This window comes from Ranitomeya variabilis, chromosome 6 (assembly GCF_051348905.1).
Source record: "Ranitomeya variabilis isolate aRanVar5 chromosome 6, aRanVar5.hap1, whole genome shotgun sequence".
Taxonomy (NCBI): Eukaryota; Metazoa; Chordata; class Amphibia; order Anura; family Dendrobatidae; genus Ranitomeya; species Ranitomeya variabilis.
In genome coordinates this window covers 230,408,395-230,432,325 of record NC_135237.1, presented here as the reverse complement: position 1 = coordinate 230,432,325, position 23,931 = coordinate 230,408,395, and the positions used below count along the sequence as shown (strand labels likewise).

The 23,931-nt window shown below is 46.7% G+C and overlaps 1 protein-coding gene across 1 annotated transcript in view; it reads right to left on the bottom strand.

Moving 5' to 3' along the window:
- SLC6A19 (solute carrier family 6 member 19) overlaps positions 1 to 23,931 on the bottom strand; it is a 752,476-nt gene that overhangs the window by 246,834 nt on the left and 481,711 nt on the right. The window lies entirely within an intron of this gene.

Here is a 23,931-nt window from a genome sequence, read left to right as displayed (position 1 = left end):
AGAAGCCAGAAATCATGCAGCTGGGGGGAGGAAAACTAAATCTCTGAGCACTAACAAATACTCGGAGACCACCCGAGCATGTTCGGGAAAACCTGAGCAACGAGTATACTCGCTCATCACTAGTTGTCACCAACGAGTATACTCGCTCATCACTAGTTGTCACCATCTCAGGCATGAGGACAATGCATGCATATAATTAGATGGTTATTGGTTTTTGATAACTATTGTATATTGCATAGCATATAACTATAAGTGCATGGTAGTTCTGTTTTATTTACATGTACCTGTTTGTGTTTGATCTCATCACTATTAATACCAAACTGATTTCAGTCTTATCCATTTTTTTTCACCAGTTTACACATAATTATTTGTGATACAGTGTGGTTGGTATTCATCAGGGCAATTACTGCAAATACTGCACTGTTAGGGCTGGCGGAATGCACCGAGTAAATATAATGATGGTAAAGGTGTGTTCGCAGTCCGGGGTCCACCGTGCAGGAGTGGAACCTGCTGCTAGTTAATGGCGGCACTATATGGCGGTACTATGCCAGAATAGACACGGGTTCCGTCACTCGGTCTGTATAGGAGAGAACTCTGTTACTTCACAGAGTCGCAGGAAATAAAGGAAATAATGTGCTCTGCTAGCAGTCACAGGGTGCAGCAAATTAATACTAGTGGGATCCCTGCAACTCACCCCCACTATGCTGGTGATTAGGGTTGAGCGACTTTCATTTTTTTAAGATCGAGTAGGGTTTTGGGAAACCCGATTTTGTCCAGAGTCGAGTCGAGTGCAGTCGGCCGATTATCGCTAAAAGTCGGGGATCGACCGAAACACGAAACCCAATGCAAGTCAATGGGGAAGCATAGTCGGCAGTGAGTGGAGGCCAGGAAAACACCTACAGTGCCCATTTTAATGCCAAAAACATCCATTCTTGTTTCTGAAGCTTGCCAATCTTAATTAACTGTATAATAATAGTTGGGCATAGGGAATTGGGTGAAAGTTGTGGGGGGAGTAGGGCTGGCTCAAGTTTTTCGTGGGCCCAGGAAATGCGGACTACGTCACGGCGGTGTTGCAGGGAAAGGTAAGTATTTAAAAGTTGCAAGTGCTGTGATCCTGAGCAAGCAGGGGGGGGGCCCACTCGTTCGCATTGCCACTGGCACAGGGCCCCTCAAAGTACGGCGGTGTGTTTGCATGGCGGGGGCGCCTCCCACCAGCAGCGACACTTTTGCGTACTCTGAGGGGCCCTGTGCCAGTGACGTCGCCAACGAGTATGCCCCCCCACCTGATGAAGGAACCTGCACTTTCATCTGCACCTTCCTCTTTGTCCCTGTGTAAGGTGGTATAACATGCGGGAAGGGGAACCTTACTTTCAGCAGGGACAGATTCTGGCTGTGTAGAGTACAAGGGGAATGTAGTGGTCTAGGTCAATGTACCAGCAGACTCATTTAGCAGTGGCTGGGCAATGGGCAGGATGAGGAGGAAACAGATATAGGGCCAAAGAATAAAGTAGGCTACATGCAGTTCAAAATTGGTAACAGGACTAAACAGGCGGCATTGCTTTGTTCAGTGGAGTAGCAAACCCAAGAGCAGCAGACACTGTTTCAAGGGCCTAACCACACTAGTAGGCCAAATGCAGTTTAATATCTGATAGTATAGGGCGAAAGCCAGAATGTGGAAGCTCAGCTTTGTTCAGTTGAGGACAACACCAGGGAGGGGCAGACACCTTTAGTAGGCCGGAAAAGCCTATTGCATTTTTTAAAATGGTAATTTGGAGCAGAAGGTTGAAGCTCAGCTTTATTTACTTGAGGGCAACACCAGGGAGGGGCAGAAGCCGTTAGTAGGCCCTAACCACCATTTTTTTTTTTTAAACCACATAATGAGAGCCGGAAGGTTGAAGCTCAGCTTTATTTAGTTGAGGACAACACCAGGGAGGGGCACACAGACAGACACCTTTAGTAGGCCTGAAAAGCCTATTGCATTTTTCAAAATGGTAATTTGGAGCAGAAGGTTGAAGCTCAGCTTTATTTAGTTGAGGGCAACACCAGGGAGGGGCAGAAGCCGTTAGTAGGCCCTAACCACCATTTTTTTTTTAAAACCACATAATGAGAGCCGGAAGGTTGAAGCTCAGCTTTATTTAGTTGAGGACAACACCAGGGAGGGGCAGAAGCCGTTAGTAGGCCCTAACCACCATTTTTTTTTTTAAAACCACATAATGAGAGCCGGAAGGTTGAAGCTCAGCTTTATTTAGTTGAGGACAACACCAGGGAGGGGCAGAAGCCGTTAGTAGGCCCTAACCACCATTTTTTTTTTTAAAACCACATAATGAGAGCCGGAAGGTTGAAGCTCAGCTTTATTTAGTTGAGGACAACACCAGGGAGGGGCACACAGACAGACACCTTTTGTAGGCCTGAAAAGCCTATTGCATTTTTCAAAATGGTAATTTGGAGCAGAAGGTTGAAGCTCAGCTTTATTTAGTTGAGGGCAACACCAGGGAGGGGCAGAAGCCGTTAGTAGGCCCTAACCACCATTTTTTTTTTAAAACCACATAATGAGAGCCGGAAGGTTGAAGCTCAGCTTTATTTAGTTGAGGACAACACCAGGGAGGGGCAGAAGCCGTTAGTAGGCCCTAACCACCATTTTTTTTTTTTAAACCACATAATGAGAGCCGGAAGGTTGAAGCTCAGCTTTATTTAGTTGAGGACAACACCAGGGAGGGGCACACAGACAGACACCTTTAGTAGGCCTGAAAAGCCTATTGCATTTTTCAAAATGGTAATTTGGAGCAGAAGGTTGAAGCTCAGCTTTATTTAGTTGAGGGCAACACCAGGGAGGGGCAGAAGCCGTTAGTAGGCCCTAACCACCATTTTTTTTTTAAAACCACATAATGAGAGCCGGAAGGTTGAAGCTCAGCTTTATTTAGTTGAGGACAACACCAGGGAGGGGCAGAAGCCGTTAGTAGGCCCTAACCACCATTTTTTTTTTTTAAACCACATAATGAGAGCCGGAAGGTTGAAGCTCAGCTTTATTTAGTTGAGGACAACACCAGGGAGGGGCAGAAGCCGTTAGTAGGCCCTAACCACCATTTTTTTTTTTAAAACCACATAATGAGAGCCGGAAGGTTGAAGCTCAGCTTTATTTAGTTGAGGACAACACCAGGGAGGGGCAGAAGCCGTTAGTAGGCCCTAACCACCATTTTTTTTTTTAAAACCACATAATGAGAGCCGGAAGGTTGAAGCTCAGCTTTATTTAGTTGAGGACAACACCAGGGAGGGGCAGAAGCCGTTAGTAGGCCCTAACCACCATTTTTTTTTTTAAAACCACATAATGAGAGCCGGAAGGTTGAAGCTCAGCTTTATTTAGTTGAGGACAACACCAGGGAGGGGCACACAGACAGACACCTTTAGTAGGCCTGAAAAGCCTATTGCATTTTTTAAAATGGTAATTTGGAGCAGAAGGTTGAAGCTCAGCTTTATTTAGTTGAGGGCAACACCAGGGAGGGGCAGAAGCCGTTAGTAGGCCCTAACCACCATTTTTTTTTTTTAAACCACATAATGAGAGCCGGAAGGTTGAAGCTCAGCTTTATTTAGTTGAGGGCAACACCAGGGAGGGGCAGAAGCCGTTAGTAGGCCCTAACCACCATTTTTTTTTTTTAAACCACATAATGAGAGCCGGAAGGTTGAAGCTCAGCTTTATTTAGTTGAGGACAACACCAGGGAGGGGCAGAAGCCGTTAGTAGGCCCTAACCACCATTTTTTTTTTTAAAACCACATAATGAGAGCCGGAAGGTTGAAGCTCAGCTTTATTTAGTTGAGGACAACACCAGGGAGGGGCAGAAGCCGTTAGTAGGCCCTAACCACCATTTTTTTTTTTAAAACCACATAATGAGAGCCGGAAGGTTGAAGCTCAGCTTTATTTAGTTGAGGACAACACCAGGGAGGGGCAGAAGCCGTTAGTAGGCCCTAACCACCATTTTTTTTTTTAAAACCACATAATGAGAGCCGGAAGGTTGAAGCTCAGCTTTATTTAGTTGAGGACAACACCAGGGAGGGGCACACAGACAGACACCTTTAGTAGGCCTGAAAAGCCTATTGCATTTTTTAAAATGGTAATTTGGAGCAGAAGGTTGAAGCTCAGCTTTATTTAGTTGAGGGCAACACCAGGGAGGGGCAGAAGCCGTTAGTAGGCCCTAACCACCATTTTTTTTTTTTAAACCACATAATGAGAGCCGGAAGGTTGAAGCTCAGCTTTATTTAGTTGAGGGCAACACCAGGGAGGGGCAGAAGCCGTTAGTAGGCCCTAACCACCATTTTTTTTTTTTAAACCACATAATGAGAGCCGGAAGGTTGAAGCTCAGCTTTATTTAGTTGAGGGCAACACCAGGGAGGGGCAGAAGCCGTTAGTAGGCCCTAACCAAAGTTGAAGGCCAAATGCAGTTTAATTTCTGATACTATAGGCCGAAAGCCAGAAGGTGGAAGTTCCGATTTAGACAGTGGAGGACAATTTGAATTAGTGACTGCAGACAGACTTAGTAGGCTGTCCCCTGTGGACCATGCATCCACCACATTAACCCATTGCGCCGTAATGGACACGTAATCTTCCGTGGCCATGCCTACAGGTCCATGCGTCTGTTGTCAGGTGCACCTTTGTACTCACAGATTGCCAGAGTGCATGGACAATGCGGTCTTCTACATGCTGGTGGAGGGTTGGGATGGCTTTTCTCGCAAAAGAAGTGTCGACTGGTTAGCTTGTAGCGTGGTACAGCGTAGTCCATCATGGCCTTATTAATAGTAAATAAAATATATAACTAGGCTCTATGAACTTTTAAATAGGTTCCAGGGGTACACGGGCAGCATTGGTGTGGTCAGTGGAGGAGTATTGCAAGTAGGGGCTGCAGACAGGCTATCAAAGGCCTAAAATAACAAACAGTAGGCAGTCATGGCAGTTTTACATCGGTTACATGGATACACAGGCAGGCACTCCAGGCAGCATTGTGGTCAGTGGAGGAGTATTGCAAGTAGGGGCCGCAGACAGGCTATCAAAGGCCTAAAATAACAAACAATAGGCTCATGGCAGTTTTACAGCGGTTACATGGATACACGGGCAGGCAGCTTGGTGGTCAGTGGAGGAGTATTTAAAGTAGGGACCGCAGACAGGCTTCAAAGGCCTAACATAAGAAAATGGGCTGGCTGTAGGCACTTTATAATTGGTTCCAGGGGTACACGGGCAGCAGTGGTCTGGTCAGTGGAGGAGTATTTAAAGTAGGGACCGCAGACAGGCTATCAAAGGCCTAACATAACAAACAATAGGCTCATGGCAGTTTCACAGCGGTTACATGGATACACGGGCAGGCAGCTTGGTGGTCAGTGGAGGAGTATTGCAAGTAGGGGCTGCAGACAGGCTATCAAAGGCCTAAAATAACAAACAGTAGGCAGTCATGGCAGTTTTACATCGGTTACATGGATACACAGGCAGGCACTCCAGGCAGCATTGTGGTCAGTGGAGGAGTATTGCAAGTAGGGACCGCAGACAGGCTTCAAAGGCCTAACATAAAAAAATGGGCTGGCTGTAGGCACTTTATAATTGGTTCCAGGGGTACACGGGCAGCAGTGGTCTGGTCAGTGGAGGAGTATTTAAAGTAGGGACCGCAGACAGGCTATCAAAGGCCTAAAATAACAAACAATAGGCTCATGGCAGTTTCACAGCGGTTACATGGATACACGGGCAGGCAGCTTGGTGGTCAGTGGAGGAGTATTGCAAGTAGGGGCCGCAGACAGGCTATCAAAGGCCTAACATAACAAACAATAGGCTCATGGCAGTTTCACAGCGGTTACATGGATACACGGGCAGGCAGCTTGGTGGTCAGTGGAGGAGTATTGCAAGTAGGGGCTGCAGACAGGCTATCAAAGGCCTAAAATAACAAACAGTAGGCAGTCATGGCAGTTTTACATCGGTTACATGGATACACAGGCAGGCACTCCAGGCAGCATTGTGGTCAGTGGAGGAGTATTGCAAGTAGGGGCCGCAGACAGGCTATCAAAGGCCTAAAATAACAAACAATAGGCTCATGGCAGTTTTACAGCGGTTACATGGATACACGGGCAGGCAGCTTGGTGGTCAGTGGAGGAGTATTTAAAGTAGGGACCGCAGACAGGCTTCAAAGGCCTAACATAAGAAAATGGGCTGGCTGTAGGCACTTTATAATTGGTTCCAGGGGTACACGGGCAGCAGTGGTCTGGTCAGTGGAGGAGTATTTAAAGTAGGGACCGCAGACAGGCTATCAAAGGCCTAACATAACAAACAATAGGCTCATGGCAGTTTCACAGCGGTTACATGGATACACGGGCAGGCAGCTTGGTGGTCAGTGGAGGAGTATTGCAAGTAGGGGCTGCAGACAGGCTATCAAAGGCCTAAAATAACAAACAGTAGGCAGTCATGGCAGTTTTACATCGGTTACATGGATACACAGGCAGGCACTCCAGGCAGCATTGTGGTCAGTGGAGGAGTATTGCAAGTAGGGACCGCAGACAGGCTTCAAAGGCCTAACATAAAAAAATGGGCTGGCTGTAGGCACTTTATAATTGGTTCCAGGGGTACACGGGCAGCAGTGGTCTGGTCAGTGGAGGAGTATTTAAAGTAGGGACCGCAGACAGGCTATCAAAGGCCTAAAATAACAAACAATAGGCTCATGGCAGTTTCACAGCGGTTACATGGATACACGGGCAGGCAGCTTGGTGGTCAGTGGAGGAGTATTGCAAGTAGGGGCCGCAGACAGGCTATCAAAGGCCTAACATAACAAACAATAGGCTCATGGCAGTTTCACAGCGGTTACATGGATACACGGGCAGGCAGCTTGGTGGTCAGTGGAGGAGTATTGCAAGTAGGGGCTGCAGACAGGCTATCAAAGGCCTAAAATAACAAACAGTAGGCAGTCATGGCAGTTTTACATCGGTTACATGGATACACAGGCAGGCACTCCAGGCAGCATTGTGGTCAGTGGAGGAGTATTGCAAGTAGGGGCCGCAGACAGGCTATCAAAGGCCTAAAATAACAAACAATAGGCTCATGGCAGTTTTACAGCGGTTACATGGATACACGGGCAGGCAGCTTGGTGGTCAGTGGAGGAGTATTTAAAGTAGGGACCGCAGACAGGCTTCAAAGGCCTAACATAAGAAAATGGGCTGGCTGTAGGCACTTTATAATTGGTTCCAGGGGTACACGGGCAGCAGTGGTCTGGTCAGTGGAGGAGTATTTAAAGTAGGGACCGCAGACAGGCTATCAAAGGCCTAACATAACAAACAATAGGCTCATGGCAGTTTCACAGCGGTTACATGGATACACGGGCAGGCAGCTTGGTGGTCAGTGGAGGAGTATTGCAAGTAGGGGCTGCAGACAGGCTATCAAAGGCCTAAAATAACAAACAGTAGGCAGTCATGGCAGTTTTACATCGGTTACATGGATACACAGGCAGGCACTCCAGGCAGCATTGTGGTCAGTGGAGGAGTATTGCAAGTAGGGACCGCAGACAGGCTTCAAAGGCCTAACATAAAAAAATGGGCTGGCTGTAGGCACTTTATAATTGGTTCCAGGGGTACACGGGCAGCAGTGGTCTGGTCAGTGGAGGAGTATTTAAAGTAGGGACCGCAGACAGGCTATCAAAGGCCTAAAATAACAAACAATAGGCTCATGGCAGTTTCACAGCGGTTACATGGATACACGGGCAGGCAGCTTGGTGGTCAGTGGAGGAGTATTGCAAGTAGGGGCCGCAGACAGGCTATCAAAGGCCTAAAATAACAAACAATAGGCTCATGGCAGTTTTACAGCGGTTACATGGATACACAGGCAGCTTGGTGGTGAGTGGAGGAGTAGTGCAAGGAGTGTCTGTCCCAGTACTCCCAAAATATAAATAGATGTTAATGTCTCGCAAAACAACCAAAACAAAAAAAAAAGGTGGCATACTTAGGTACAGGGGTGGGCTCATCTACTGAGTTTCTGACATAGTAATTTGGCAGTAACTATTTAATGGTGCCAATATAGGACACAGACTACTTTAAGTTGCATCATAGATGTCTACAAATTTGTATTGTCAGTGCCAGACATTGAATGATGTCAGCGAATAGACTAAAGATTGGTGGAGCTGTGCGACATAATTTTGCACGTGGTAGAGCCCAGTTTGAGCTGGGGTAGGGGGGAACTCTCTTGAGGCCGGCGGGACCGCCCCAGGGCCACTCATGTTACAACGGTGTGTCTGACGTTGGGTGCGCACCACCACCGCCAGAGACACTACATTGTACTATGAGGGACCCAGTAGCAATGCCGTCAACCAAAAGCGAGCACACCCACCTCTTCAGACAAACAGCAGTCTCACGGGTGCTTGCGCCAAGTCGCGATACCACGGCCCCGTGTGGGGAGTTTTGCCATTTAGGGAGGTGTAAACATGTCGTATGCTGTACAATCAGCTGCAGCAAATTAGACATTAGAAAAGTAATTCACAGGCAAGAGCTTTTCATAGGAAAGCTAGGTGTCGGCCGGGCAAGGTGGGGCAAAAGATTTCGAAATCCAGTTGTGGTTCATTTTAATGAATGTTAGATCGTCAACATTTTGGGTAGCCAGACGAGTCCTTTTTTCGGTTAATATTGAACCTGCAGCACTGAATACTCTTTCTGATAGGACACTTGCTGCCGGGCAAGCAAGCTCCTGCAATGCATATTCTGCCAATTCTGGCCAGGTGTCTAATTTGGAGGCCCAGTAATCAAATGGGAATGACGGTTGAGGGAGAACATCGATAAGGGATGAAAAATAGTTAGTAACCATACTGGACAAATGTTGTCTCCTGTCACTTTCAATTGATGCAGCAGTACCTGTCCTGTCTGCGGTCATAGCAAAATCACTCCACAACCTGGTCAGAAAACCCCTCTGTCCAATGCCACTTCTGATGTGTGCACCCCTAACACTCCTAGTCTGCTGCCCCCTGGAGCTCGTGTGAGAACGATCACGTGCGCTGTGTGCTGGGAATGCCTGAAGCAAACGGTCAACAAGAGTTGATTGTTTGGTTGCTAATATTAGTTCCAAGTTCTCATGTGGCATAATATTTTGCAATTTGCCTTTATAGCGTGGATCAAGGAGGCAGGCCAACCAGTAATCGTCATCGTTCATCATTTTCGTAATGCGTGTGTCCCTTTTTAGGATACGTAAGGCATAATCCGCCATGTGGGCCAAAGTTCCAGTTGTCAAATCTCCGGTTGTGATTGGTTGAGGGGCAGTTGCAGGCAAATCTACGTCACTTGTGTCCCTCAAAAAACCAGAACCCGGCCGTGACACGCAACCAAATTCCTGTGCCCCCGGGAAAGGTTCGGCATTAAAAATATACTCATCCCCATCATCCTCCTCGTCCTCCACCTCCTCTTCGCCCGCTACCTCGTCCTGTACACTGCCCTGACCAGACAATGGCTGACTGTCATCAAGGCTTTCCTCTTCCTCTGGTGCAGACGCCTGCTCCTTTATGTGCGTCAAACTTTGCATCAGCAGACGCATTAGGGGGATGCTCATGCTTATTACGGCGTTGTCTGCACTAACCAGCCGTGTGCATTCCTCAAAGCACTGAAGGACTTGACACATGTCTTGTATCTTAGACCACTGCACACCTGACAACTCCATGTCTGCCATCCTACTGCCTGCCCGTGTATCCTCCCACAAATAAATAACAGCACGCCTCTGTTCGCACAGTCTCTGAAGCATGTGCAGTGTTGAGTTCCACCTTGTTGCAACGTCTATGATTAGGCGATGCTGGGGAAGGTTCAAAGACCGCTGATAGGTCTGCATACGGCTGGCGTGTACAGGCGAACGTCGGATATGTGAGCAAAGTGCACGCACTTTGAGGAGCAGGTCGGAGAACCCAGGATAAGTTTTCAATAAGCACTGCACCACCAGGTTTAAGGTGTGAGCCAGGCAAGGAATGTGTTTCAGTTGGGAAAGGGAGATGGCAGCCATGAAATTCCTTCCGTTATCACTCACTACCTTGCCTGCCTCAAGATCTACTGTGCCCAGCCACGACTGCGTTTCTTGTTGCAAGAACTCGGACAGAACTTCCGCGGTGTGTCTATTGTCGCCCAAGCACTTCATAGCCAATACAGCCTGCTGACGCTTGGCAGTAGCTGGCCCATAATGGGACAACTGGTGTGCAACAGTGTCATCTGCCGATGGAGTGGTTGGCAGACTGCGTTCTGTGGAAGAGCTGTAGCTTCTGCAGGAGGACGAGGAGGAGGAGGAGGAGGGGGTGCGAACGCCTACAGCCAACTGTTTCCTAGACCGTGGGCTAGGCACAACTGTCCCTAAATTGATGTCGCCTGTGGACCCTGCATCCACCACATTCACCCAGTGTGCCGTGATGGACACATAACGTCCCTGGCCATGCCTACTGGTCCATGCATCTGTAGTCAGGTGCACCTTTGTACTCACAGATTGCCTGAGTGCATGGACGATGCGCTGTTTAACATGCTGGTGCAGGGCTGGGATGGCTTTTCTGGAAAAAAAGTGTCGACTGGGTAGCTCGTATCGTGGTTCAGCGTACTCCATCAGGGCTTTGAAAGCTTCGCTTTCAACTAACCGGTAGGGCATCATCTCTAACGAGATTAGTCTAGCTATGTGGGCGTTAAAACCCTGTGTACGCGGATGCGAGGATAAGTACTTCCTTTTTCTAACCAGAGTCTCATGTAGGGTGAGCTGGACTGGAGAGCTGGAGATCGTGGAACTTTCGGGTGTGCCGGTGTACATGGCAGACTGAGAGACGGTTGGAGACGGTATTGTTTCCGCCGGTGCCCTAGATGCAATATTTCCTCCTACAAAACTGGTGATTCCCTGACCCTGACTGCTTTTGGCTGGCAAAGAAACCTGCACAGATACTGCCTGTGGTGCGGAAAATGGTGGCCTTACAGTGACGGAAGGGATGTTGCGTTGCTGACTAGCTTCATTGGCCGAGGGTGCTACAACCTTGAGGGACGTTTGGTAGTTAGTCCAGGCTTGAAAATGCATGGTGGTTAAGTGTCTATGCATGCAACTAGTATTTAGACTTTTCAGATTCTGACCTCTGCTTAAGCTAGTTGAACATTTTTGACAGATGACTTTGCGCTGATCAGTTGGATGTTGTTTAAAAAAATGCCAGACTGCACTCTTCCTAGACTCGGATCCCTTTTCAGGGATTGCAGACTGAGCTTTAACCGGATGGCAACGCTGTGCTCCAACAGGTTTTGGCTTTGACACGCGTTTTGGGCCAGATACGGGCCCGGCAGATGTAACCTGTTGCGATGTTGATGCCTGCTGCGGCCCCTCCTCCACCTCCGCTTCTGAACTACTGCCGCCTGCACCCTGTTCCCCCAATGGCTGCCAATCGGGGTCAATAACTGGGTCATCTATTACCTCCTCTTCGAGCTCGTGTGCAACTTCGTCTGTGTCACTGTGTCGGTCGGTGGTATAGCGTTCGTGGCGGGGCAACATAGTCTCATCAGGGTCTGATTGTGGATCTGTACCCTGAGAGGGCAATGTGGTGGTCTGAGTCAAAGGAGCAGCATAGTACTCTGGCTGTGGCTGTGCATCAGTGCACTCCATGTCAGAATATACTTGTAATGGGCATGGCCTGTTAAATGTTTCACTTTCTAAGCCAGGGACGGTATGTGTAAAGAGCTCCATGGAGTGACCCGTTGTGTCGCCTGCTGCATCCTTCTCTCTTGTTGTAGTTTTTGCTGAGGAGGACAAGGAAGCGACTTGTCCCTGACCGTGAACATCCACAAGCGACGCGCTGCTTTTACATTTACCAGTTTCGGAAGAGGAGGCAAAAGAGCTAGAGGCTGAGTCTGCAATGTAAGCCAAAACTTGCTGTTGCTGCTCCGCCTTTAAAAGCGGTTTTCCTACTCCCAGAAAAGAGAGCGTTCGAGGCCTTGTGTAGCCTGACGACGAAACTGGCTCCACAGCTCCAGACTTAGGTGGAATATTTTTATCCCCACGACCACCTGATGCTCCTCTACCACTACCATCATTACCAGCTGACAATGAACGCCCACGACGACCTCTTGCACCAGACTTCCTCATTGTTTTAAAATCTTAACCAAAGTAACTTTATTTGTTGCTGTCAAACAACTTACACGGTGAGCTATAACTTCAGTATGATTTCAATATCCCTTAACAGGTTGGTGAGACCACAAGGAAAATCAGGCACAATGTTACACACTCTGTTTTCTGTGGCACAAAATCACAGAGATGACACACACGCAGGACTGTCACTCAAGCACTAATGTCAATATTAATCTCCCACCTAATTTATTTTTTTTTTTTTCTCAGGGAGACTTTAGAAACCAAATAATATTAAAAAAAAAAAAAAAAAAGGCTTTCTATGGCCCACAATTAGAGAGAGAGAGGTGGCACACCCAGGAGTCAAGACTGGCACACAAGCTGAGAGGGCAATATTACTCTCCCACTGTTTTTTTATGTATTTTTTGTTTTTTCAGGGAGACTTTAGAAACCCAATAATATTTTAAAAAAAAAATAAATAGGCTTTCTATGGCCCACTGAATGAGAGGGAGAGAGGTGGCACACCCAGGAGTCAAGACTGGCACACAAGCTGAAAGGGCAATATTACTCTCCCACTGTTTTTTTAGGTTTTTTTTTTTTTTTCAGGGAGACTTTAGAAACCCAATAATATTTTAAAAAAAAAATAAATAGGCTTTCTATGGCCCACTGAATGAAAGGGAGAGAGGTGGCACACCCAGGAGTCAAGACTGGCACACAAGCTGAAAGGGCAATATTACTCTCCCACTGTTTTTTTATGTATTTTTTGTTTTTTCAGGGAGACTTTAGAAACCCAATAATATTTTAAAAAAAAAATAAATAGGCTTTCTATGGCCCACTGAATGAGAGGGAGAGAGGTGGCACACCCAGGAGTCAAGACTGGCACACAAGCTGAAAGGGCAATATTACTCTCCCACTGTTTTTTTAGGTTTTTTTTTTTTTTTCAGGGAGACTTTAGAAACCAAATAATATAAAAAAAAAAAAAAAAAAAAAATAGGCTTGCTATAGCCCACTGAATGAGAGATAGCACACACAGCAGTGGCACACAAGCCCTGACTGAGGCCAATATTTTTCTCCCACTGATTGATGTAGTGTTTTTGTGTTGAGGTAGAATTTAGAACACAAATCACGGAAAAAATAAATAGGCTTTCTATGGCCCACTGAATGAAAGGGAGAGAGGTGGCACACCCAGGAGTCAAGACTGGCACACAAGCTGAAAGGGCAATATTACTCTCCCACTGTTTTTTTATGTATTTTTTGTTTTTTCAGGGAGACTTTAGAAACCCAATAATATTTAAAAAAAAAAATAAATAGGCTTTCTATGGCCCACTGAATGAGAGGGAGAGAGGTGGCACACCCAGGAGTCAAGACTGGCACACAAGCTGAAAGGGCAATATTACTCTCCCACTGTTTTTTTAGGTTTTTTTTTTTTTTTTCAGGGAGACTTTAGAAACCCAATAATATTTTAAAAAAAAAATAAATAGGCTTTCTATGGCCCACTGAATGAGAGGGAGAGAGGTGGCACACCCAGGAGTCAAGACTGGCACACAAGCTGAAAGGGCAATATTACTCTCCCACTGTTTTTTTAGGTTTTTTTTTTTTTTCAGGGAGACTTTAGAAACCCAATAATATTTAAAAAAAAAAATAAATAGGCTTTCTATGGCCCACTGAATGAAAGGGAGAGAGGTGGCACACCCAGGAGTCAAGACTGGCACACAAGCTGAAAGGGCAATATTACTCTCCCACTGTTTTTTTATGTATTTTTTGTTTTTTCAGGGAGACTTTAGAAACCCAATAATATTTTTAAAAAAAAATAAATAGGCTTTCTATGGCCCGCTGAATGAGAGGGAGAGAGGTGGCACACCCAGGAGTCAAGACTGGCACACAAGCTGAAAGGGCAATATTATTCTCCCACTGTTTTTTTAGGTTTTTTTTTTTTTTTCAGGGAGAATTAGAAACCAAATAATATTAAAAAAAAAAAATAAATAGGCTTTCTATGGCCCACTGAATGAGAGGGAGAGAGGTGGCACACCCAGGAGTCAAGACTGGCACACAAGCTGAAAGGGCAATATTACTCTCCCACTGTTTTTTTAGGTTTTTTTTTTTTTTTCAGGGAGACTTTAGAAACCAAATAATATTAAAAAAAAAAAATAAATAGGCTTGCTATAGCCCACTGAATGAGAGATAGCACACACAGCAGTGGCACACAAGCCCTGACTGAGGCCAATATTTTTCTCCCACTGATTGATGTAGTGTTTTTGTGTTGAGGTAGAATTTAGAACACAAATCACGGAAAAAATAAATAGGCTTTCTATGGCCCACTGAATGAAAGGGAGAGAGGTGGCACACCCAGGAGTCAAGACTGGCACACAAGCTGAAAGGGCAATATTACTCTCCCACTGTTTTTTTATGTATTTTTTGTTTTTTCAGGGAGACTTTAGAAACCCAATAATATTTAAAAAAAAAAATAAATAGGCTTTCTATGGCCCACTGAATGAGAGGGAGAGAGGTGGCACACCCAGGAGTCAAGACTGGCACACAAGCTGAAAGGGCAATATTATTCTCCCACTGTTTTTTTAGGTTTTTTTTTTTTTTTCAGGGAGAATTAGAAACCAAATAATATTAAAAAAAAAAAATAAATAGGCTTTCTATGGCCCACTGAATGAGAGGGAGAGAGGTGGCACACCCAGGAGTCAAGACTGGCACACAAGCTGAAAGGGCAATATTACTCTCCCACTGTTTTTTTAGGTTTTTTTTTTTTTTTCAGGGAGACTTTAGAAACCAAATAATATTAAAAAAAAAAAAAAAAAAAAAAAAAAATAGGCTTGCTATAGCCCACTGAATGAGAGATAGCACACACAGCAGTGGCACACAAGCCCTGACTGAGGCCAATATTTTTCTCCCACTGATTGATGTAGTGTTTTTGTGTTGAGGTAGAATTTAGAACACAAATCACGGAAAAAATAAATAGGCTTTCTATGGCCCACTGAATGAAAGGGAGAGAGGTGGCACACCCAGGAGTCAAGACTGGCACACAAGCTGAAAGGGCAATATTACTCTCCCACTGTTTTTTTATGTATTTTTTGTTTTTTCAGGGAGACTTTAGAAACCCAATAATATTTTTTAAAAAAAATAAATAGGCTTTCTATGGCCCACTGAATGAGAGGGAGAGAGGTGGCACACCCAGGAGTCAAGACTGGCACACAAGCTGAAAGGGCAATATTACTCTCCCACTGTTTTTTTAGGTTTTTTTTTTTTTTCAGGGAGACTTTAGAAACCAAATAATATTAAAAAAAAAAAAAAAAAATAGGCTTGCTATAGCCCACTGAATGAGAGATAGCACACACAGCAGTGGCACACAAGCCCTGACTGAGGCCAATATTTTTCTCCCACTGATTGATGTAGTGTTTTTGTGTTGAGGTAGATTTTAGAACACAAATCACGGAAAAAATAAATAGGCTTTCTATGGCCCACTCAGTGAGAGATGGCACACACAGGGATGGCACTGTAGCAGAAATGCCAATCTTAATCTCCCACAAAAAAAAAAAAAAAAAAAAAAAAAAACTGTCCTACAATTACTATCTCCCTGCAGTAATGTAAGCCAGGTATGGCAGGCAGCAATAGGAGTGGACTGATGCACAAATTAAATAAAAAGTGTGGACAAACAAAAAAGATAGCTGTGCAGAAAGGAAGGAACAAGAGGATATGTGCTTTGAAAAAAGCAGTTGGTTTCCACAGTGGCGTACACACAGCAATACAGCTATCACGGAGCCTTCTAGGGCAGCCCAATGAGCTACAGCGCTGAGGGGAAAAAAAAAAAAAAATAGCTTCCACAGTCCCTGCACACCGAAGGTGGTGTTGGACAGTGGAAATCGCTGCAGCACAAGCGGTTTGGTGGTTAGTGGACCCTGCCTAACGCTCTCCCTGCTTCTGACGAAGCGGCAGCAACCTCTCCCTAAGCTCAGATCAGCAGCAGTAAGATGGCGGTCGGCGGGAACGCCCCTTTATAGCCCCTGTGACGCCGCAGACAGCAAGCCAATCACTGCAATGCCCTTCTCTAAGATGGTGGGGACCAGGATCTATGTCATCACGCTGCCCACACTCTGCGTTCACCTTCATTGGCTGAGAAATGGCGCTTTTCGCGTCATTGAAACGCGACTTTGGCGCGAAAGTCGCGTACCGCATGGCCGACAAGCACAGGGGTCGGATCGGGTTTCATGAGACGCCGACTTAGCCAAAAGTCGGCGACTTTTGAAAATGATCGACCCGTTTCGCTCAACCCTACTGGTGATTGATCCCGCTCTGACCCTCGGTGACTTTTGAGCCCTGAGTCAGATGCTGGGATCAAGCGGGAGTTCCCACCCTACACTGACAGATTGTCAGGAGAAACTGGAGATAGCCCCACAGAGTGCGTACAGCACTGCACTGGTGGTCATTGTGTTCTAAGGTGTAGATTAGCCCTGTCAGGCCCTAGTTAAGTCCAACATTCGCGAGCATTCAACATCACTAGAAATCGGAATGATTAAGGAGCAATCACCAGAACAGGCATACAACCACACACACACACAATAACAGGTTTATACTAGCGCATGGCCGAGCGGCCATGCAAAACTTTTATAGCTGCAGCTCACCAGGACCTTTCTAGTGGACCAATAGGAGCTACAGGGCCTGAGCGTGTGACCCCCGACCTCCAATGAGAGGTCTTCCATTGGGCATGCTCAGAAGGAGAAAAGCATGACTTAGTCCCAGGAGCGCCTGCACGCCGCTGAACAGTATTGGTTTTAATGGCAGAACCTGGAAGAGCAGCAATAACCAAACATACAGAATCTGTCTGAGCCAGGCGCTGGGACCAACGTCTCCGCTGAGCAGGCTCCACTACGGCTGAAGAAGAATGAGAGACCACAGCAGAGGTGGTTTGAGATTCCCCCTATGCAGTGGTGGGAACTCAACACCTAACATTGCACATACTTGTATCTTGTAGCGCAGAGACATAGTCCTATTAACGACCAGAGGTATTTTTGGTTTTGCATTTTCATTTTTTGCTACCCTTCTTCCCACAGCCATAATTTTTCTTACTTTTTGGTTAAAATGGCCATGTTAGGGCTTGCTTTTTGTGAGATGAGTTGTACTTTTGAACGACACCATTGTCGTGTACTAGAAAATGGGAAAAAAAATCCAAGTGCAGTGAAATTGCAAAAAAAAGTGCACACTGGTTTTTTTGTTTGGCTTTTTTACTAGGTTCACTAAATGCTAAACCCGATCTGCCATTATGATTCTCCAGGTCATTACAAGTCCATAGACACCAAATATGTCTAAGTTCTTTTTTATCTAAATGGTGAAAAAAAAATCCAAATTTTATAAAAAAAAAAAATTGTGCCATATTCCAATATCCGTACCATGTCCATTTTTTGAGATATCGGGTGTTAGGTGTCGAGTTCCTGCATCTGCACCGGGGGAATCTCGAGCCATCTCCACTGCGGTCTCCCATTGTTCTTCAGCCGTAGAGGAGTCTGCTCGGCAGAGATGTCAGTCCCTACGTCTTGCTCAGTCTGACAAAGGGTTACTGCTGCCTTTCCAGCTTCAGCCATTGTAGCCAGTACTGGGCAGCGGCGAGCAGACATTTTTGGGACTAAGTCCTGCTTTTCCCCTTCTGAGCATGCCCAGGGCAAGATCTCTTGTTTGAGATCAAGGGTTACATGCTTAGATACTGCTGCAAATCCCATTGGTCCTCTAGGAAGGTCCTGAAGGTGCTCAACTTCTGTGGCAGCCTCCCATTGGTCCTTCTGGGAAGGTCCTGTACTTGCTGCAGCTATAAAAGGTTCGCATGGCCGCACGGCCATGCGCTAGTGTACACTTGTAAACGTGTGTGTGTTGATGTGTGAAAGTCATTCATTAATTATCCCCTCCCTTGTGTATGACTGCTCGCGTAAGGTGGATGATTGCTATCTAGCGCCCGACTTAGCCATCAGCACGTGACACACAATACAGCGTCAGATTGCTGTGACCGCCAGTGCGGTGCCGTGCGCTTTCACAGCGCTTTCCTTACCCAAGCCTGGGTGGTTAGTGGCATCCACCAGAGCGGCACCGCACGCACTACCGTGCATCTAAATTATTATTTTGGTTACGCTGACACCCCAGTTGCGGTGTCGAGCGCAAGAGGTCTAGTTGTACTCTAATCCCGAGTCTAGGGGTAGAGTTCTGTGACTCCTTGCTTGCGCTCTTTGTGCGGTACCGCGGCCCTGTGATGCAACAGGGTTTGCTTTCTTCATACTGGGCAAAGTTAACCCGTGTGTGAATCCATATTGTACTGCCATATAGTCCGTCATTACTTAACAGCAGGTTCCATCTCTGCACGGTGGACCCCGGGCTGAGAACACACCTTACTCTATCTTTCTAATTATTTGGTGCATTCCGCTAGCCCTAACATTACACTAGCGCCAGGGTCTGGCTAGTGATGATGGACAAACAGCAATACTTGCGGTACATCCAGCAGCTGGAGGGTAGGTTGGCGGCTTTCAAGAACACAACCTCAGCTGTGGATGTAGCCGCAGTTGCTGTTCAGGCTACTAGCGTGGCTGCAGCAACCTTGTCCACTGCCACCCCTGTTCCGACTCTATCTCGCCTCCCGCTGCCAGAAACATTTTCTGGTGATAGTAAATTTTGTAGGGGTTTCGTGAGCCAGTGGTCTATACATCTCAAGCTTCTGGCCTCACGTTTCCCCACAGAGCGGGCTAAGGTGGGATTTATTGTGTCTCTCCTGTCGGACAGGGCGTTGGAGTGGGTTATGCCGCTGTGGGAGTGTGGCGATCATGTGGTGCAGAGTGCTCCGTTGTTCCTGAGCACTTTGAAACAGGTCTTTTTAGGACCCATGATACGGCGCTCCAACTATTGGCATTGACTCAGGGCTCGTCCTTGGTCAGCCATTTTGCCGCCAACTTTCGCACCCTAGCATATGAGCTGGAGTCGTTGGAAAAAGCCCTTATTCTGATATTTTGGAGGGGTCTGGCTGACCACGTGAATGATGCTCTGGCCACTTGGGAGATTCCCGCCACACTGGAAGAGTTAATATCTGTGTTCACTTGTATTGACCTTCGTTTTCATGAGCGGAGGTTAGAGCGAGCCCAGTGTAGGCAGAGGTTTCGGTTGGCTCCCACCTTCGCCAAACCTTTGGAATCTCCAGTCCAGGCCCCTGATTCACATGAGGCTATGGTAGTGTCACGAGCGGGATCTATGTCCCGGGCCACTCATTCACTCCAGGTTTGTCATGTTTGCCAGCAGTCACGACATCTTGCCACCAGATGTCCCCAGCAGTCAAGGAAACATCAGGGTCTAGTGGTAGTAGGTGGAGGTACACTAGACACGGCGACGTTTGCCTCCAAATTGTCCTTTAAGGGGACAATTACTATAGGCTCATCTTCCCACTCGGTAGAGCTCTGCGTGGATTCTGGGGCGGAGGGCAATTTTATGTCTTCTGCCTTCACCCAACGTCATGCAATTCCCCTGGTAATGTTAGCTCAACCAGTAACCGTACGAGTGGTAAATGGGTCGACATTGCCCTCACAGATAACACACCAGACCATCCCATTTTCTCTGTCAATGTCGCCATCTCATCAGGAAATTATATCTCTGCTTAGTGTTGAGCATTCCGGTACCGCAAGTATCGGGTATCGGCCGATACTTGCGGTATCGGAATTCCGATACCGAGATCCGATACTTTTGTGGTATCGGTATCGGATCCATATCACTGTGTAAAATAAAGAATTAAAATAAAAAATATTGATATACTCACCTCTCCGGAGGCCCCTGGACATCACCGCTGGTAACCGGCAGCCTTCTTTGCTTAAAATGAGCGCGTTTAGGGCCTTCCATGACGTCACGGCCTCTGATTGGTCGCGTGCCGCTCATGTGACTGGCACGCGACCAATCAGAAGCCGTGACGTCATGGAAGGCCCTAAACGCGCTCATTTTAAGCAAAGAAGGCTGCCGGTTACCAGCGGTGATGTCCAGGGGCCTCCGGAGAGGTGAGTATATCAATATTTTTTATTTTAATTCTTTATTTTATACAGTAATATGGATCCCAGGGCCTGAAGGAGAGTTTCCTCTCCTTCAGACCCTGGGAACCATCAGGATACCTTCCGATACTTGGTGTCCCATTGACTTGTATTGGTATCGTGTCATGATCTCCATGGCCAGAGAACTAGCATAAGCCTCTATAGGGACAAGCTCTTGGAAGATGTAACTATACTGACCATGAACTAAACCTACCGCATCATCTAGAAGTAGCCAGGTAGCATGTCCTACTTTTTATCCCTATATGCCCAGCGCCGGCCGGAGAACTAAATAATGCTAGCAGAGGGAAATATAAGACCTGACTCACCTCTAGAGAAATGCCCAAAAAAAGGAGACAGAGGCCCCCCACATATATTGGCGGTGATATGAGATGAAACAACAAACGCAGCAGGAAAATAGTTTTAGCAAATTTGAGGTCCGCTTTCTAGATAGCAGAAGACAGAAAGCATACTTTCATGGTCAGTAGAAAACTCTAACAAAACACATCCAGAAATTACTTTAGGACTCTGGCATTAACTCATAATACCAGAGTGGCAATTCCTGATCAACAAGAGCTTTCCAGACACAGTAACGAAACTGCAGCTGTGAACTGGAACCAAAATACAAAAACAAAAACATGGACGAATGTCCAACTTATCTAGTAGATGTCTGGGAGCAGGAACAAGCACAGAGAGGCTTCTGATAACATTGTTGACCGGCAAGCATCTAACAGAGAAGCCAGGTTATATAGCGACACCCAGATCTAATCAGAACAGGTGAACAGGGAAGATGATGTCACAAGTTCAATTCCACCAGTAGCCACCGGGGGAGCCCAGAATCCAAATTCACAACAGTACCCCCCCCTCAAGGAGGGGGCACCGAACCCTCACCAGAACCACCAGGGCGATCAGGATGGGCCCTATGAAAGGCACGAACCAGATCAGAGGCATGAACATCAGATGCAGTGACCCAAGAATTATCCTCCTGGCCATATCCCTTCCACTTGACCAGATACTGGAGTCTCCGTCTGGAAACACGGGAGTCTAGGATTTTTTCCACAACGTACTCCAACTCACCCTCAACCAACACCGGAGCAGGAGGCTCAACGGAAGGCACAACCGGTGCCTCATACCTGCGCAATAACGACCGATGAAAAACGTTATGAATAGAAAAGGATGCAGGGAGGTCCAAACGGAAGGAAACAGGGTTAAGAATCTCCAATATTTTATACGGACCGATGAACCGAGGCTTAAACTTAGGAGATGAGACCCTCATAGGGACAAAACGAGAAGACAACCACACCAAATCTCCAACACAAAGCCGAGGACCAACACGACGGTGACGGTTGGCAAAAAGCTGAGTCTTCTCCTGGGACAACTTTAAATTGTCCATCACCTGCCCCCAGATATGATGCAATCTCTCCACCACCGCATCCACTCCAGGACAATCCGAGGACTCCATCTGACCGGAGGAAAATCGAGGATGGAACCCCGAATTACAGAAAAACGGGGAAACCAAGGTGGCAGAGCTGGCCCGATTATTGAGGGCGAACTCCGCCAATGGCAAAAAAGCAACCCAATCATCCTGGTCAGCAGACACAAAACACCTCAGATATGTCTCCAGGGTCTGATTAGTCCGCTCGGTCTGGCCATTAGTCTGAGGGTGAAAAGCAGACGAAAAAGACAAATCTATGCCCATCCTAGCACAAAATGCCCGCCAAAATCTAGACACAAATTGGGTTCCTCTGTCAGAAACGATATTCTCAGGAATACCATGCAAACGAACAACATTTTGAAAAAACAGGGGCACCAACTCGGAAGAAGAAGGCAATTTGGGCAGGGGAACCAAATGAACCATCTTAGAAAAACGGTCACACACCACCCAGATGACAGACATCTTCTGAGAAACAGGCAGATCTGAAATAAAATCCATCGAGATGTGTGTCCAAGGCCTCTTAGGAATAGGCAAGGGCAACAATAATCCACTAGCCCGAGAACAACAAGGCTTGGCCCGAGCACAAACGTCACAAGACTGCACAAAGCCTCGCACATCTCGTGACAGGGAAGGCCACCAGAAGGATCTTGCCACCAAATCCCTGGTACCAAAAATTCCAGGATGACCTGCCAACGCAGAAGAATGCACCTCAGAGATGACTTTACTGGTCCAATCATCAGGAACAAACAGCCTATCAGGCGGACAACGATCCGGTCTATCCGCCTGAAACTCCTGCAAGGCCCGCCGCAGGTCTGGAGAAACGGCTGACAAGATAACTCCCTCCTTAAGAATACCTGTGGGGTCAGAGTTGCCAGGTGAATCAGGCTCAAAACTCCTAGAAAGGGCATCCGCCTTAACATTCTTAGAACCTGGTAGGTACGATACCACAAAATTAAACCGAGAAAAAAATAATGACCAGCGCGCCTGTCTAGGATTCAGGCGCCTGGCGGTCTCAAGATAAATCAAATTTTTGTGGTCAGTCAATACCACCACCTGATGTCTGGCCCCCTCGAGCCAATGGCGCCACTCCTCAAACGCCCACTTCATGGCCAAAAGCTCCCGATTCCCAACATCATAATTCCGCTCAGCGGGCGAAAATTTACGGGAAAAGAAGGCACAAGGCCTCATCACGGCGCAGTCAGAACTTTTCTGCGACAACACTGCCCCAGCTCCGATCTCAGAAGCGTCGACCTCAACCTGAAAAGGAAGAGTCACATCAGGCTGACGCAACACAGGGGCAGAAGAAAAACAGCGCTTAAGCTCCTGAAAGGCCTCCACAGCATCAGGGGACCAATTAGCAACATCAGCACCCTGTCTAGTCAAATCGGTCAATGGCTTAACGACATCCGAAAAACCAGAAATAAATCGACGATAAAAGTTGGCAAAGCCCAAAAATTTCTGAAGACTTTTAAGAGAAGAGGGCTGCGTCCAATCACAAATAGCTTGAACCTTGACAGGATCCATCTCAATGGAAGAGGGAGAAAAAATATATCCCAAAAAGGAAATTCTCTGAACCCCAAAAACGCACTTAGAACCCTTGACACACAGAGAATTAGACCGCAAAACCTGAAAAACCCTCTTAACTTGCCGGACATGAGAGTCCCAGTCATCCGAAAAAATCAGAATATCATCCAGATACACTATCATAAATTTATCCAAAAAATCGCGGAAAATATCATGCATAAAGGACTGGAAGACTGAAGGGGCATTAGAAAGACCAAAAGGCATCACCAAATACTCAAAGTGGCCCTCGGGCGTATTAAATGCGGTTTTCCACTCATCCCCCTGCCTGATCCGCACCAAATTATACGCCCCACGGAGATCAATCTTAGAGAACCACTTGGCCCCCTTTATGCGAGCAAACAAATCAGTCAGCAACGGCAATGGGTATTGATATTTAACCGTGATTTTATTCAAAAGCCGATAATCAATACATGGTCTCAAAGAGCCGTCTTTTTTTGACACAAAGAAAAAACCGGCTCCTAAGGGAGATGACGATGGACGAATATGTCCCTTTTCCAAGGACTCCTTTATATATTCTCGCATAGCAGTATGTTCAGGCACAGACAGATTAAATAAACGACCCTTTGGGTATTTACTACCCGGAATTAAATCTATAGCACAATCGCACTCACGGTGCGGAGGTAGTGAACCCAGCTTGGGTTCTTCAAAGACGTCACGATAATCAGACAGGAACTCAGGGATTTCAGAGGGAATAGATGATGAAATGGACACCAAAGGTACGTCCCCATGAGTCCCCTTACATCCCCAGCTCAACACAGACACAGCTCTCCAGTCAAGGACTGGGTTGTGAGACTGCAGCCATGGCA